The sequence below is a fragment of the Salvia hispanica genome, chromosome 3, assembly GCF_029641045.1.
Source record: "Salvia hispanica isolate PSC_SH4W2 chromosome 3, Shi_PSC_v1, whole genome shotgun sequence".
Classification (NCBI taxonomy): Eukaryota; Viridiplantae; Streptophyta; class Magnoliopsida; order Lamiales; family Lamiaceae; genus Salvia; species Salvia hispanica.
In genome coordinates, this window is record NC_142694.1 from 61,968,031 (window position 1) to 61,985,326 (window position 17,296).

Consider the following 17,296-nt stretch of genomic DNA (forward strand, 5'->3'; position numbering starts at 1 on the left):
TTTATTAATAAATTTGTTTTCTATTTCTTTGATTTTGTTAATATATTTAGAAGTTTTTAATTGATCTTCAATTCTTTGGAAAGGCAATTCTTCTTTTAATAGATTAATTTGTTTTTTCTTATGGCTTATGCTATTTATTTGTCTAAATATGGAATTACTTTGAAGGTTTAATATTTCTTGTTTTTTAATGGGTGAGAGAAACTTAAAGTTTATTTCTCTTCCTTGAATCTTGGTTGTGATGCCTATGTCACTAACATAGAATGGGTATATTTGAGTTAAAAAGGGTGTTCCTAAAATCATGTTATAAGAGACATCACTAACGATAGTGAAAATGTTTTTGAAACAATAACCATTATTACAGATATGAGCTCTAGAAAGTTTATATTTTATCGTTAAAGGATTGTTATTTGCTGTAAAAAGTTTTTCTTTCGTTTTATCACAGAATTTTGTTGGAACAATTCCTTCTCTAATAATATTATGATCAGCTCCGGAATCAACTAAAGCCATTATACTAGTTTTGAAATTATCGACAACTAGGGTGACATTCACATGCCATTTTTGGTAGTTAATTTCTTGAATAACTTTTATGGAATTGTTTTCTCTGTTATTATTGGATTCTGTGTCTTCTTTCTCATTGTTCCAATCATAAACCTTTGCATTATTTTCAATGATTTCTATTCTTGATTCAAGTTCAAAGTCTTTTTCTTTTAATTCATGAAATTCTTTATTAATTTGCCTTTTAAGAGTATTAATTTCATTTTGAAGATCTCTTGCCGTTATTTGTTTAGAAAAACTTTGGTATGGGTATCTATCCCAAATTTTGTTTAAACTAAACTGTTCATTGATTTTTACTTTTTTAGAAGAAGATGGTTCTTCCAATATTAAGTCTTTCAGTTTGTTAAGGTAATCTTCTTTTAAATGGTTATCAGGAATTTCTTGGATAAGATCAAAGATGATTTCTTTTTCTTCTTTGGAGATCACATTAATGCAGCTTTTACAAATATCTTTTCCTTGCTCATTACTAGTATGATAACTTTCATCGCTAGAAGAGCTTTGAACTTCTTCAATGTCAGAATTAGATTCAGTATCAGAGTAAGAATCTTCTTCACTTTCTTTTAAAAGGCTATTAATTTGTTTACTTATTAATTTAATATTTTTCTTTTTCTTCTTCCAACACTGATTTTCAGTATGTCCATTCTTTTTGCAAAACCAGCACTTTATTTCAGTATTATTCTTTTCTGGTTTGTAATCTTTCTTAGGTCTTGACTTCTTATGCTTATTCCTGTATGGTTTACTATAAAAGGGTTTTTGTATAATTTTCTTAAAAGACTTTCTCTTATTTTTAGAGGACGGGGCTTCTAATTTTTCTATTCCAAACATCTCACAAAAACATCCTAATTCATTTTTAGCTTTCTGCTTATCTTTTCTATATTTATTTTGAATTTTTATTTCCATGCATAAGGATAAACCTTCTTTTTTTATGAAGGCAAATAATTTCCCAAAAGTAATTTCTTCAAAGGGGATATTTTCAGTTCCTATATCATCCTTTATTTTTTGGATTATTCTTTCACCAAATAATTTCGGCAATCCTGCAATAAATCTTTCTTTCCAGAAGGCTTGATTACAATCATTTCTCTTGAGAACTTGGGTTATGAAAACGTCTTTATACCATCTATAATCAGATAAAGTAGGACATTTTAAATTTGTTAAAACAATGGAGGAGCTATTAAATTCTTCCCTAGGATTTCCTATGAAGTACATAGATATAGTTACAACTAGGTAGTCGCAAGCATCATTTATCTCTTTAATTTCCCCATCTTGATCTTCTGTATTAATAGCATGGTTTAAAATTTTCTCTTTGCTTTCAAAATTCAAGGCATTATCCCACCAATTTTTTAGTTGGCCTGTGAATCCATTAACAAGGAGAACACAAGCTTCTTTTTCAGATATTCCATTATATCTATTTGGGTTTACTTGGCCAACAAGCAAACCTATTGAATAGAAATTGCCCACGACCATGCATTTTGTGATGTTAGTAACGCAACGACAATGAAGAAAAGATCATTTTGGTCTATAGAGTTTGATAATCGTTGTGTTTCTCGTCCACGTTCATTTAAAGCTTAACTCTTTACATTTGGGTTTACTTGGCCAACAAGCAAACCTTGAATTGAAATTGCCCACAACCATGCCTTTTGTGATGTTTGTAACGTAACGACAATGAAGACAGGATCATTTTGGTCAATAGAGCATGATAATCGTTGTTGTTTCTCGTGCACGTTCATTTAAAGCTTAACTTTTTATATTTGGGTTTACTTGGCCAACAAGCAAACCTATTGAATAGAAATTGCCCACCACCATGCATTTTGTGATGTTAGTAACGCAACGACAATGAAGAAAAGATCATTTTGGTCTATAGAGTTTGATAATCGTTGTTGTTTCTCGTGCACGTTCATTTAAAGCTTAACTCTTTATATTTGTGTTTACTTGGCCAACAAGCAAACCTATTGAATAGAAATTGCCCACGACCATGCATTTTTTGTGATGTTAGTAACGCAACGACAATGAAGAAAAGATCATTTTGGTCTATAGAGTTTGATAATCGTTGTTGTTTCTCGTGCACGTTCATTTAAAGCTTAACTCTTTATATTTGGGTTTACTTGGCCAACAAGCAAACCTATTGAATTGAAATTGCCTACAACCATGCCTTTTGTGATGTTTGTAACGTGACGACAATGAAGACAGGATCATTTTGGTCAATAGAGCATGATAATCGTTGTTGTTTCTTGTGCACGTTCATTTAAAGCTTAACTCTTTATATTTGGGTTTACTTGGCCAACAAGCAAACCTATTGAATAGAAATTGCCCACGACCATGCATTTTGTGATGTTAGTAACGCAACGACAATGAAGAAAAGATCATTTTGGTCTATAGAGTTTGATAATCGTTGTGTTTCTCGTCCACGTTCATTTAAAGCTTAACTCTTTATATTTGGGTTTACTTGGCCAACAAGCAAACCTATTGAATTGAAATTGCCTACAACCATGCCTTTTGTGATGTTTGTAACGTAACGACAATGAAGACAGGATCATTTTGGTCAATAGAGCATGATAATCGTTGTTGTTTCTCGTGCACGTTCATTTAAAGCTTAACTCTTTATATTTGAGTTTACTTGGCCAACAAGCAAACCTATTGAATAGAAATTGCCCACGACCATGCATTTTGTGATGTTAGTAACGCAACGACAATGAAGAAAAGATCATTTAGGTCTATAGAGTTTGATAATCGTTGTGTTTGAGTTAGGCTTTAAATGAATGTGCACGAGAAACAACAACGATTATCAAACTCTATTGACCAAAATGATCTTTTCTTCATTGTCGTTGCGTTACTAACATCACAAAATGCATGGTCGTGGGCAATTTCTATTCAATAGGTTTGCTTGTTGCCAAGTAAACCCAAATATAAAGAGTTAAGCTTTAAATGAACGTGCACGAGAAACAACAACGATTATCATGCTCTATTGACCAAAATGATCCTGTCTTCATTGTCGTTACGTTACAAACATCACAAAAGGCATGGTTGTGGGCAATTTCAATTCAAGGTTTGCTTGTTGGCCAAGTAAACCCAAATATAAAGAGTTAAGCTTTAAATGAACGTGCACAAGAAACAACAACGATTATCATGCTCTATTGACCAAAATGATCCTGTCTTCATTGTCTTTACGTTACAAACATCACAAAAGGCATGGTTGTAGGCAATTTCAATTCAATAGGTTTGCTTGTTGGCCAAGTAAACCCAAATATAAAGAGTTAAGCTTTAAATGAACGTGGACGAGAAACACAACGATTATCAAACTCTATAGACCAAAATGATCTTTTCTTCATTGTCGTTGCGTTACTAACATCACAAAATGCATGGTCGTGGGCAATTTCTATTCAATAGGTTTGCTTGTTGGCCAAGTAAACCCAAATATAAAGAGTTAAGCTTTAAATGAACGTGCACAAGAAACAACAACGATTATCATGCTCTATTGACCAAAATGATCCTGTCTTCATTGTCGTCACGTTACAAACATCACAAAAGGCATGGTTGTAGGCAATTTCAATTCAATAGGTTTGCTTGTTGGCCAAGTAAACCCAAATATAAAGAGTTAAGCTTTAAATGAACGTGGACGAGAAACACAACGATTATCAAACTCTATAGACCAAAATGATCTTTTCTTCATTGTCGTTGCGTTACTAACATCACAAAATGCATGGTCGTGGGCAATTTCTATTCAATAGGTTTGCTTGTTGGCCAAGTAAACCCAAATATAAAGAGTTAAGCTTTAAATGAACGTGCACAAGAAACAACAACGATTATCATGCTCTATTGACCAAAATGATCCTGTCTTCATTGTCGTCACGTTACAAACATCACAAAAGGCATGGTTGTAGGCAATTTCAATTCAATAGGTTTGCTTGTTGGCCAAGTAAACCCAAATATAAAGAGTTAAGCTTTAAATGAACGTGCACGAGAAACAACAACGATTATCAAACTCTATAGACCAAAATGATCTTTTCTTCATTGTCGTTGCGTTACTAACATCACAAAAAATGCATGGTCGTGGGCAATTTCTATTCAATAGGTTTGCTTGTTGGCCAAGTAAACACAAATATAAAGAGTTAAGCTTTAAATGAACGTGCACGAGAAACAACAACGATTATCAAACTCTATAGACCAAAATGATCTTTTCTTCATTGTCGTTGCGTTACTAACATCACAAAATGCGTGGTGGTGGGCAATTTCTATTCAATAGGTTTGCTTGTTGGCCAAGTAAACCCAAATATAAAAAGTTAAGCTTTAAATGAACGTGCACGAGAAACAACAACGATTATCATGCTCTATTGACCAAAATGATCCTGTCTTCATTGTCGTTACGTTACAAACATCACAAAAGGCATGGTTGTGGGCAATTTCAATTCAAGGTTTGCTTGTTGGCCAAGTAAACCCAAATGTAAAGAGTTAAGCTTTAAATGAACGTGCACGAGAAACAACAACGATTATCATGCTCTATTGACCAAAATGATCCTGTCTTCATTGTCGTTACGTTACAAACATCACAAAAGGCATGTTTGTGGGCAATTTCAATTCAATATGTTTGCTTGTTGGCCAAGTAAACCCAAATATAAAGAGTTAGGCTTTAAATGAACGTGCACGAGAAACAACAACGATTATCAAACTCTATTGACCAAAATGATCTTTTCTTCATTGTCGTTGCGTTACTAACATCACAAAATGCATGGTCGTGGGCAATTTCTATTCAATAGGTTTGCTTGTTGGCCAATTAAACCCAAATATAAAGAGTTAAGCTTTAAATGAACGTGCACGAGAAACAACAACGATTATCATGCTCTATTGACCAAAATGATCCTGTCTTCATTGTCGTTACGTTACAAACGTCACAAAAGGCATGGTAGTGGGCAATTTCAATTCAATATGTTTGCTTGTTGGCCAAGTAAACCCAAATATAAAGAGTTACGCTTTAAATGAACGTGCACGAGAAACAACAACGATTATCAAACTCTATAGGCCAAAATGACCTTTTCTTCATTGTCGTTGCGTTACTAACATCACAAAATGCATGGTCGTGGGCAATTTCTATTCAATAGATTTGCTTGTTGGCCAAGTAAACCCAAATATAAAGAGTTAAGCTTTAAATGAACGTGCACGAGAAACAACAACGATTATCATGCTCTATTGACCAAAATGATCCTGTCTTCATTGTCGTTACGTTACAAACATCACAAAAGGCATGGTTGTAGGCAATTTCAATTCAATAGGTTTGCTTGTTGGCCAAGTAAACCCAATTATAAAGAGTTAAATTTTAAATGAACGTGCACGAGAAACAACAACGATTATCATGCTCTATTGACCAAAATGATCCTGTTTTCATTGTCGTTACGTTACAAACATCACAAAAGGCATGTTTGTGGGCAATTTCAATTCAATATGTTTGCTTGTTGGCCAAGTAAACCCAAATATAAAGAGTTAGGCTTTAAATGAACGTGCACGAGAAACAACAACGATTATCATACTCTATTGACCAAAATGATCTTTTCTTCATTGTCGTTGCGTTACTAACATCACAAAATGCATGGTCGTGGGCAATTTCTATTCAATAGGTTTGCTTGTTGGCCAAGTAAACCCAAATATAAAGAGTTAAGCTTTAAATGAACGTGCACGAGAATCAACAACGATTATCATGCTCTATTTACCAAAATGATCCTGTCTTCATTGTCGTTACGTTACAAACATCACAAAAGGCATGGTTGTGGGCAATTTCAATTCAATATGTTTGTTTGTTGGCCAAGTAAACCCAAATATAAAGAGTTAGGCTTTAAATGAACGTGCACGAGAAACAACAACGATTATCAAACTCTATAGGCCAAAATGACCTTTTCTTCATTGTCGTTGCGTTACTAACATCACAAAATGCATGGTCGTGGGCAATTTCTATTCAATAGGTTTGCTTGTTGGCCAATTAAACCCAAATATAAAGAGTTAAGCTTTAAATGAACGTGCACGAGAAACAACAACGATTATCATGCTCTATTGACCAAAATGATCCTGTCTTCATTGTCGTTACGTTACAAACATCACAAAAGCCATGGTTGTGGGCAATTTCAATTCAAGGTTTGCTTGTTGGCCAAGTAAACCCAAATATAAAGAGTTAAGCTTTAAATGAACGTGCACGAGAAACAACAACGATTATCATGATCTATTGACCAAAAATGATCCTGTCTTCATTGTCGTTACGTTACAAACATCACAAAAGGCATGGTTGTGGGCAATTTCAATTCAAGGTTTGCTTGTTGGCCAAGTAAACCCAAATGTAAAGAGTTAAGTTTTAAATGAACGTGCACGAGAAACAACAACGATTATCTTGCTCTATTGACCAAAATGATCCTGTCTTCATTGTCGTTACGTTACAAACATCACAAAAGGCATGTTTGTGGGCAATTTAAATTCAATATGTTTGCTTGTTGGCCAAGTAAACCCAAATATAAAGAGTTAGGCTTTAATTGAACGTGCACGAGAAACAACAACGATTATCAAACTCTATTGACCAAAATGATCTTTTCTTCATTGTCGTTGCATTACTAGCATCTCAAAATGCATGGTCGTGGGCAATTTCTATTCAATAGGTTTGCTTGTTGGCCAAGTAAACCCAAATATAAAGAGTTAAGCTTTAAATGAACGTGCAAGAGAAACAACAACGATTATCATGCTCTATTAACCAAAATGATCCTGTCTTCATTGTCGTTACGTTACAAACATCACAAAAGGCATGGTTGTAGGCAATTTCAATTCAATAGGTTTGCTTGTTGGCCAAGTAAACCCAAATATAAAGAGTTAAGCTTTAAATGAACGTGGACGAGAAACACAACGATTATCAAACTCTATAGACCAAAATGATCTTTTCTTCATTGTCGTTGCGTTACTAACATCACAAAATGCATGGTCGTGGGCAATTTCTATTCAATAGGTTAGCTTGTTGGCCAAGTAAACCCAAATATAAAGAGTTAAGCTTTAAATGAACGTGCACGAGAAACAACAACGATTATCAAACTCTATAGACCAAAATGATCTTTTCTTCATTGTCGTTGCGTTACTAACATCACAAAATGCATGGTGGTGGGCAATTTCTATTCAATAGGTTTGCTTGTTGGCCAAGTAAACCCAAATATAAAGAGTTAAGCTTTAAATGAACGTGCACGAGAAACAACAACGATTATCATGCTCTATTGACCAAAATGATCCTGTCTTCATTGTCGTTACGTTACAAACATCACAAAAGGCATGGTTGTGGGCAATTTCAATTCAAGGTTTGCTTGTTGGCCAAGTAAACCCAAATGTAAAGAGTTAAGCTTTAAATGAACGTGCACGAGAAACAACAACGATTATCAAACTCTATAGACCAAAATGATCTTTTCTTCATTGTCGTTGCGTTACTAACATCACAAAATGCATGGTGGTGGGCAATTTCTATTCAATAGGTTTGCTTGTTGGCCAAGTAAACCCAAATATAAAGAGTTAAGCTTTAAATGAACGTGCACGAGAAACAACAACGATTATCAAACTCTATTGACCAAAATGATCTTTTCTTCATTGTCGTTGCGTTACTAACATCACAAAATGCATGGTCGTGGGCAATTTCTATTCAATAGGTTTGCTTGTTGGCCAAGTAAACCCAAATATAAAGAGTTAAGCTTTAAATGAACGTGCACGAGAATCAACAACGATTATCATGCTCTATTGACCAAAATGATCCTGTCTTCATTGTCGTTATGTTACAAACATCACAAAAGGCATGGTTCATTTAAAGCATGATAATCGTTGTTGTTTCTCGTGCACGTTCATTTAAAGCTTAACTCTTTATATTTGAGTTTACTTGGCCAACAAGCAAACCTATTGAATAGAAATTGCCCACGACCATGCATTTTGTGATGTTAGTAACGCAACGACAATGAAGAAAAGATCATTTAGGTCTATAGAGTTTGATAATCGTTGTGTTTCTCGTGCACGTTCATTTAAAGCTTAACTCTTTATATTTGGGTTTACTTGGCCAACAAGCAAACCTATTGAATTGAAATTGCCTACAACCATGCCTTTTGTGATGTTTGTAACGTAAAGACAATGAAGACAGGATCATTTTGGTCAATAGAGCATGATAATCGTTGTTGTTTCTTGTGCACGTTCATTTAAAGCTTAACTCTTTATATTTGGGTTTACTTGGCCAACAAGCAAACCTTGAATTGAAATTGCCCACAACCATGCCTTTTGTGATGTTTGTAACGTAACGACAATGAAGACAGGATCATTTTGGTCAATAGAGCATGATAATCGTTGTTGTTTCTCGTGCACGTTCATTTAAAGCTTAACTCTTTATATTTGGGTTTACTTGGCAACAAGCAAACCTATTGAATAGAAATTGCCCACGACCATGCATTTTGTGATGTTAGTAACGCAACGACAATGAAGAAAAGATCATTTTGGTCAATAGAGTTTGATAATCGTTGTTGTTTCTCGTGCACATTCATTTAAAGCCTAACTCAAACACAACGATTATCAAACTCTATAGACCTAAATGATCTTTTCTTCATTGTCGTTGCGTTACTAACATCACAAAATGCATGGTCGTGGGCAATTTCTATTCAATAGGTTTGCTTGTTGGCCAAGTAAACTCAAATATAAAGAGTTAAGCTTTAAATGAACGTGCACGAGAAACAACAACGATTATCATGCTCTATTGACCAAAATGATCCTGTCTTCATTGTCGTTACGTTACAAACATCACAAAAGGCATGGTTGTAGGCAATTTCAATTCAATAGGTTTGCTTGTTGGCCAAGTAAACCCAAATATAAAGAGTTAAGCTTTAAATGAACGTGGACGAGAAACACAACGATTATCAAACTCTATAGACCAAAATGATCTTTTCTTCATTGTCGTTGCGTTACTAACATCACAAAATGCATGGTCGTGGGCAATTTCTATTCAATAGGTTTGCTTGTTGGCCAAGTAAACCCAAATATAAAGAGTTAAGCTTTAAATGAACGTGCACAAGAAACAACAACGATTATCATGCTCTATTGACCAAAATGATCCTGTCTTCATTGTCGTCACGTTACAAACATCACAAAAGGCATGGTTGTAGGCAATTTCAATTCAATAGGTTTGCTTGTTGGCCAAGTAAACCCAAATATAAAGAGTTAAGCTTTAAATGAACGTGCACGAGAAACAACAACGATTATCAAACTCTATAGACCAAAATGATCTTTTCTTCATTGTCGTTGCGTTACTAACATCACAAAAAATGCATGGTCGTGGGCAATTTCTATTCAATAGGTTTGCTTGTTGGCCAAGTAAACACAAATATAAAGAGTTAAGCTTTAAATGAACGTGCACGAGAAACAACAACGATTATCAAACTCTATAGACCAAAATGATCTTTTCTTCATTGTCGTTGCGTTACTAACATCACAAAATGCATGGTGGTGGGCAATTTCTATTCAATAGGTTTGCTTGTTGGCCAAGTAAACCCAAATATAAAGAGTTAAGCTTTAAATGAACGTGCACGAGAAACAACAACGATTATCATGCTCTATTGACCAAAATGATCCTGTCTTCATTGTCGTTACGTTACAAACATCACAAAAGGCATGGTTGTGGGCAATTTCAATTCAAGGTTTGCTTGTTGGCCAAGTAAACCCAAATGTAAAGAGTTAAGCTTTAAATGAACGTGCACGAGAAACAACAACGATTATCAAACTCTATAGACCAAAATGATCTTTTCTTCATTGTCGTTGCGTTACTAACATCACAAAATGCATGGTGGTGGGCAATTTCTATTCAATAGGTTTGCTTGTTGGCCAAGTAAACCCAAATATAAAGAGTTAAGCTTTAAATGAACGTGCACGAGAAACAACAACGATTATCAAACTCTATTGACCAAAATGATCTTTTCTTCATTGTCGTTGCGTTACTAACATCACAAAATGCATGGTCGTGGGCAATTTCTATTCAATAGGTTTGCTTGTTGGCCAAGTAAACCCAAATATAAAGAGTTAAGCTTTAAATGAACGTGCACGAGAATCAACAACGATTATCATGCTCTATTGACCAAAATGATCCTGTCTTCATTGTCGTTACGTTACAAACATCACAAAAGGCATGGTTCATTTAAAGCATGATAATCGTTGTTGTTTCTCGTGCACGTTCATTTAAAGCTTAACTCTTTATATTTGAGTTTACTTGGCCAACAAGCAAACCTATTGAATAGAAATTGCCCACGACCATGCATTTTGTGATGTTAGTAACGCAACGACAATGAAGAAAAGATCATTTAGGTCTATAGAGTTTGATAATCGTTGTGTTTCTCGTGCACGTTCATTTAAAGCTTAACTCTTTATATTTGGGTTTACTTGGCCAACAAGCAAACCTATTGAATTGAAATTGCCTACAACCATGCCTTTTGTGATGTTTGTAACGTAAAGACAATGAAGACAGGATCATTTTGGTCAATAGAGCATGATAATCGTTGTTGTTTCTTGTGCACGTTCATTTAAAGCTTAACTCTTTATATTTGGGTTTACTTGGCCAACAAGCAAACCTTGAATTGAAATTGCCCACAACCATGCCTTTTGTGATGTTTGTAACGTAACGACAATGAAGACAGGATCATTTTGGTCAATAGAGCATGATAATCGTTGTTGTTTCTCGTGCACGTTCATTTAAAGCTTAACTCTTTATATTTGGGTTTACTTGGCAACAAGCAAACCTATTGAATAGAAATTGCCCACGACCATGCATTTTGTGATGTTAGTAACGCAACGACAATGAAGAAAAGATCATTTTGGTCAATAGAGTTTTATAATCGTTGTTGTTTCTCGTGCACATTCATTTAAAGCCTAACTCAAACACAACGACTATCAAACTCTATAGACCTAAATGATCTTTTCTTCATTGTCGTTGCGTTACTAACATCACAAAATGCATGGTCGTGGGCAATTTCTATTCAATAGGTTTGCTTGTTGGCCAAGTAAACTCAAATATAAAGAGTTAAGCTTTAAATGAACGTGCACGAGAAACAACAACGATTATCATGCTCTATTGACCAAAATGATCCTGTCTTCATTGTCGTTACGTTACAAACATCACAAAAGGCATGGTTGTAGGCAATTTCAATTCAATAGGTTTGCTTGTTGGCCAAGTAAACCCAAATATAAAGAGTTAAGCTTTAAATGAACGTGGACGAGAAACACAACGATTATCAAACTCTATAGACCAAAATGATCTTTTCTTCATTGTCGTTGCGTTACTAACATCACAAAATGCATGGTCGTGGGCAATTTCTATTCAATAGGTTTGCTTGTTGGCCAAGTAAACCCAAATATAAAGAGTTAAGCTTTAAATGAACGTGCACAAGAAACAACAACGATTATCATGCTCTATTGACCAAAATGATCCTGTCTTCATTGTCGTCACGTTACAAACATCACAAAAGGCATGGTTGTAGGCAATTTCAATTCAATAGGTTTGCTTGTTGGCCAAGTAAACCCAAATATAAAGAGTTAAGCTTTAAATGAACGTGCACGAGAAACAACAACGATTATCAAACTCTATTGACCAAAATGATCTTTTCTTCATTGTCGTTGCGTTACTAACATCACAAAATGCATGGTCGTGGGCAATTTCTATTCAATAGGTTTGCTTGTTGGCCAAGTAAACCCAAATATAAAGAGTTAAGCTTTAAATGAACGTGCACGAGAATCAACAACGATTATCATGCTCTATTGACCAAAATGATCCTGTCTTCATTGTCGTTACGTTACAAACATCACAAAAGGCATGGTTCATTTAAAGCATGATAATCGTTGTTGTTTCTCGTGCACGTTCATTTAAAGCTTAACTCTTTATATTTGAGTTTACTTGGCCAACAAGCAAACCTATTGAATAGAAATTGCCCACGACCATGCATTTTGTGATGTTAGTAACGCAACGACAATGAAGAAAAGATCATTTAGGTCTATAGAGTTTGATAATCGTTGTGTTTCTCGTGCACGTTCATTTAAAGCTTAACTCTTTATATTTGGGTTTACTTGGCCAACAAGCAAACCTATTGAATTGAAATTGCCTACAACCATGCCTTTTGTGATGTTTGTAACGTAAAGACAATGAAGACAGGATCATTTTGGTCAATAGAGCATGATAATCGTTGTTGTTTCTTGTGCACGTTCATTTAAAGCTTAACTCTTTATATTTGGGTTTACTTGGCCAACAAGCAAACCTTGAATTGAAATTGCCCACAACCATGCCTTTTGTGATGTTTGTAACGTAACGACAATGAAGACAGGATCATTTTGGTCAATAGAGCATGATAATCGTTGTTGTTTCTCGTGCACGTTCATTTAAAGCTTAACTCTTTATATTTGGGTTTACTTGGCAACAAGCAAACCTATTGAATAGAAATTGCCCACGACCATGCATTTTGTGATGTTAGTAACGCAACGACAATGAAGAAAAGATCATTTTGGTCAATAGAGTTTTATAATCGTTGTTGTTTCTCGTGCACATTCATTTAAAGCCTAACTCAAACACAACGACTATCAAACTCTATAGACCTAAATGATCTTTTCTTCATTGTCGTTGCGTTACTAACATCACAAAATGCATGGTCGTGGGCAATTTCTATTCAATAGGTTTGCTTGTTGGCCAAGTAAACTCAAATATAAAGAGTTAAGCTTTAAATGAACGTGCACGAGAAACAACAACGATTATCATGCTCTATTGACCAAAATGATCCTGTCTTCATTGTCGTTACGTTACAAACATCACAAAAGGCATGGTTGTAGGCAATTTCAATTCAATAGGTTTGCTTGTTGGCCAAGTAAACCCAAATATAAAGAGTTAAGCTTTAAATGAACGTGGACGAGAAACACAACGATTATCAAACTCTATAGACCAAAATGATCTTTTCTTCATTGTCGTTGCGTTACTAACATCACAAAATGCATGGTCGTGGGCAATTTCTATTCAATAGGTTTGCTTGTTGGCCAAGTAAACCCAAATATAAAGAGTTAAGCTTTAAATGAACGTGCACAAGAAACAACAACGATTATCATGCTCTATTGACCAAAATGATCCTGTCTTCATTGTCGTCACGTTACAAACATCACAAAAGGCATGGTTGTAGGCAATTTCAATTCAATAGGTTTGCTTGTTGGCCAAGTAAACCCAAATATAAAGAGTTAAGCTTTAAATGAACGTGCACGAGAAACAACAACGATTATCAAACTCTATAGACCAAAATGATCTTTTCTTCATTGTCGTTGCGTTACTAACATCACAAAAAATGCATGGTCGTGGGCAATTTCTATTCAATAGGTTTGCTTGTTGGCCAAGTAAACACAAATATAAAGAGTTAAGCTTTAAATGAACGTGCACGAGAAACAACAACGATTATCAAACTCTATAGACCAAAATGATCTTTTCTTCATTGTCGTTGCGTTACTAACATCACAAAATGCATGGTGGTGGGCAATTTCTATTCAATAGGTTTGCTTGTTGGCCAAGTAAACCCAAATATAAAAAGTTAAGCTTTAAATGAACGTGCACGAGAAACAACAACGATTATCATGCTCTATTGACCAAAATGATCCTGTCTTCATTGTCGTTACGTTACAAACATCACAAAAGGCATGGTTGTGGGCAATTTCAATTCAAGGTTTGCTTGTTGGCCAAGTAAACCCAAATGTAAAGAGTTAAGCTTTAAATGAACGTGGACGAGAAACACAACGATTATCAAACTCTATAGACCAAAATGATCTTTTCTTCATTGTCGTTGCGTTACTAACATCACAAAATGCATGGTCGTGGGCAATTTCTATTCAATAGGTTTGCTTGTTGGCCAAGTAAACCCAAATAGATATAATGGAATATCTGAAAAAGAAGCTTGTGTTCTCCTTGTTAATGGATTCACAGGCCAACTAAAAAATTGGTGGGATAATGCCTTGAATTTTGAAAGCAAAGAGAAAATTTTAAACCATGCTATTAATACAGAAGATCAAGATGGGGAAATTAAAGAGATAAATGATGCTTGCGACTACCTAGTTGTAACTATATCTATGTACTTCATAGGAAATCCTAGGGAAGAATTTAATAGCTCCTCCATTGTTTTAACAAATTTAAAATGTCCTACTTTATCTGATTATAGATGGTATAAAGACGTTTTCATAACCCAAGTTCTCAAGAGAAATGATTGTAATCAAGCCTTCTGGAAAGAAAGATTTATTGCAGGATTGCCGAAATTATTTGGTGAAAGAATAATCCAAAAAATAAAGGATGATATAGGAACTGAAAATATCCCCTTTGAAGAAATTACTTTTGGGAAATTATTTGCCTTCATAAAAAAAGAAGGTTTATCCTTATGCATGGAAATAAAAATTCAAAATAAATATAGAAAAGATAAGCAGAAAGCTAAAAATGAATTAGGATGTTTTTGTGAGATGTTTGGAATAGAAAAATTAGAAGCCCCGTCCTCTAAAAATAAGAGAAAGTCTTTTAAGAAAATTATACAAAAACCCTTTTATAGTAAACCATACAGGAATAAGCATAAGAAGTCAAGACCTAAGAAAGATTACAAACTAGAAAAGAATAATACTGAAATAAAGTGCTGGTTTTGCAAAAAGAATGGACATACTGAAAATCAGTGTTGGAAGAAGAAAAAGAAAAATATTAAATTAATAAGTAAACAAATTAATAGCCTTTTAAAAGAAAGTGAAGAAGATTCTTACTCTGATACTGAATCTAATTCTGACATTGAAGAAGTTCAAAGCTCTTCTAGCGATGAAAGTTATCATACTAGTAATGAGCAAGGAAAAGATATTTGTAAAAGCTGCATTAATGTGATCTCCAAAGAAGAAAAAGAAATCATCTTTGATCTTATCCAAGAAATTCCTGATAACCATTTAAAAGAAGATTACCTTAACAAACTGAAAGACTTAATATTGGAAGAACCATCTTCTTCTAAAAAAGTAAAAATCAATGAACAGTTTAGTTTAAACAAAATTTGGGATAGATACCCATACCAAAGTTTTTCTAAACAAATAACGGCAAGAGATCTTCAAAATGAAATTAATACTCTTAAAAGGCAAATTAATAAAGAATTTCATGAATTAAAAGAAAAAGACTTTGAACTTGAATCAAGAATAGAAATCATTGAAAATAATGCAAAGGTTTATGATTGGAACAATGAGAAAGAAGACACAGAATCCAATAATAACAGAGAAAACAATTCCATAAAAGTTATTCAAGAAATTAACTACCAAAAATGGCATGTGAATGTCACCCTAGTTGTCGATAATTTCAAAACTAGTATAATGGCTTTAGTTGATTCCGGAGCTGATCATAATATTATTAGAGAAGGAATTGTTCCAACAAAATTCTGTGATAAAACGAAAGAAAAACTTTTTACAGCAAATAACAATCCTTTAACGATAAAATATAAACTTTCTAGAGCTCATATCTGTAATAATGGTTATTGTTTCAAAAACATTTTCACTATCGTTAGTGATGTCTCTTATAACATGATTTTAGGAACACCCTTTTTAACTCAAATATACCCATTCTATGTTAGTGACATAGGCATCACAACCAAGATTCAAGGAAGAGAAATAAACTTTAAGTTTCTCTCACCCATTAAAAAACAAGAAATATTAAACCTTCAAAGTAATTCCATATTTAGACAAATAAATAGCATAAGCCATAAGAAAAAACAAATTAATCTATTAAAAGAAGAATTGCCTTTCCAAAGAATTGAAGATCAATTAAAAACTTCTAAATATATTAACAAAATCAAAGAAATAGAAAACAAATTTATTAATAAAGTCTGCAACGAAGTTCCAAATGCTTTCTTGGATAGAAAACAACATATAATTGAATTACCATATGAGAAAGACTTTAATGAGAAAGATATTCCTACAAAATCAAGACCTATCCAGATGAACCAAGAACTTATGGAAACTTGTAAAAAAGAAATCAATGAATTAATAAATAAAAAATTAATAAGACCTTCCAAATCTCCTTGGAGTTGTTCTGCCTTTTATGTCATGAAACAAGCTGAACTAGAAAGAGGAACTCCTAGACTAGTAATAAATTATAAACCTTTAAATAAGGCCTTACAGTGGATTAGGTACCCCATTCCTAATAAAAGGGATTTGATAAATAGATTATACAATGCTAAACTTTTCTCCAAATTTGATCTTAAATCGGGATTTTGGCAAATTCAAGTTGCGGAGAAAGATAGATATAAAACAGCTTTTACAGTACCTTTTGGACATTACGAATGGAATGTGATGCCTTTTGGATTGAAGAATGCTCCTTCGGAATTTCAAAGAATAATGAATGACATTATGAATCCCTATAGTCATTTTAGTATTGTCTACATTGATGATGTTTTAATCTTTTCTCAAGATATTGACCAACATATTAAGCACCTTGAAATATTCATGAAGGCTATCGAGAGGAATGGATTAGTTATTTCCACTCCAAAAATGAAACTCTTCCAAACTAGCATTAGATTTCTAGGTCATGACATTACCAAAGGGACATTTAAACCCATTAGCAGGTCTTTATCTTTTACGGAGAAATTCCCTGACGAGATTAAGGATAAAAACCAATTACAGAGATTTTTAGGATGTCTAAATTATATTTCTGATTTTTATCCAAATCTTAGAGAAACCTGTAAAATCCTTTTTC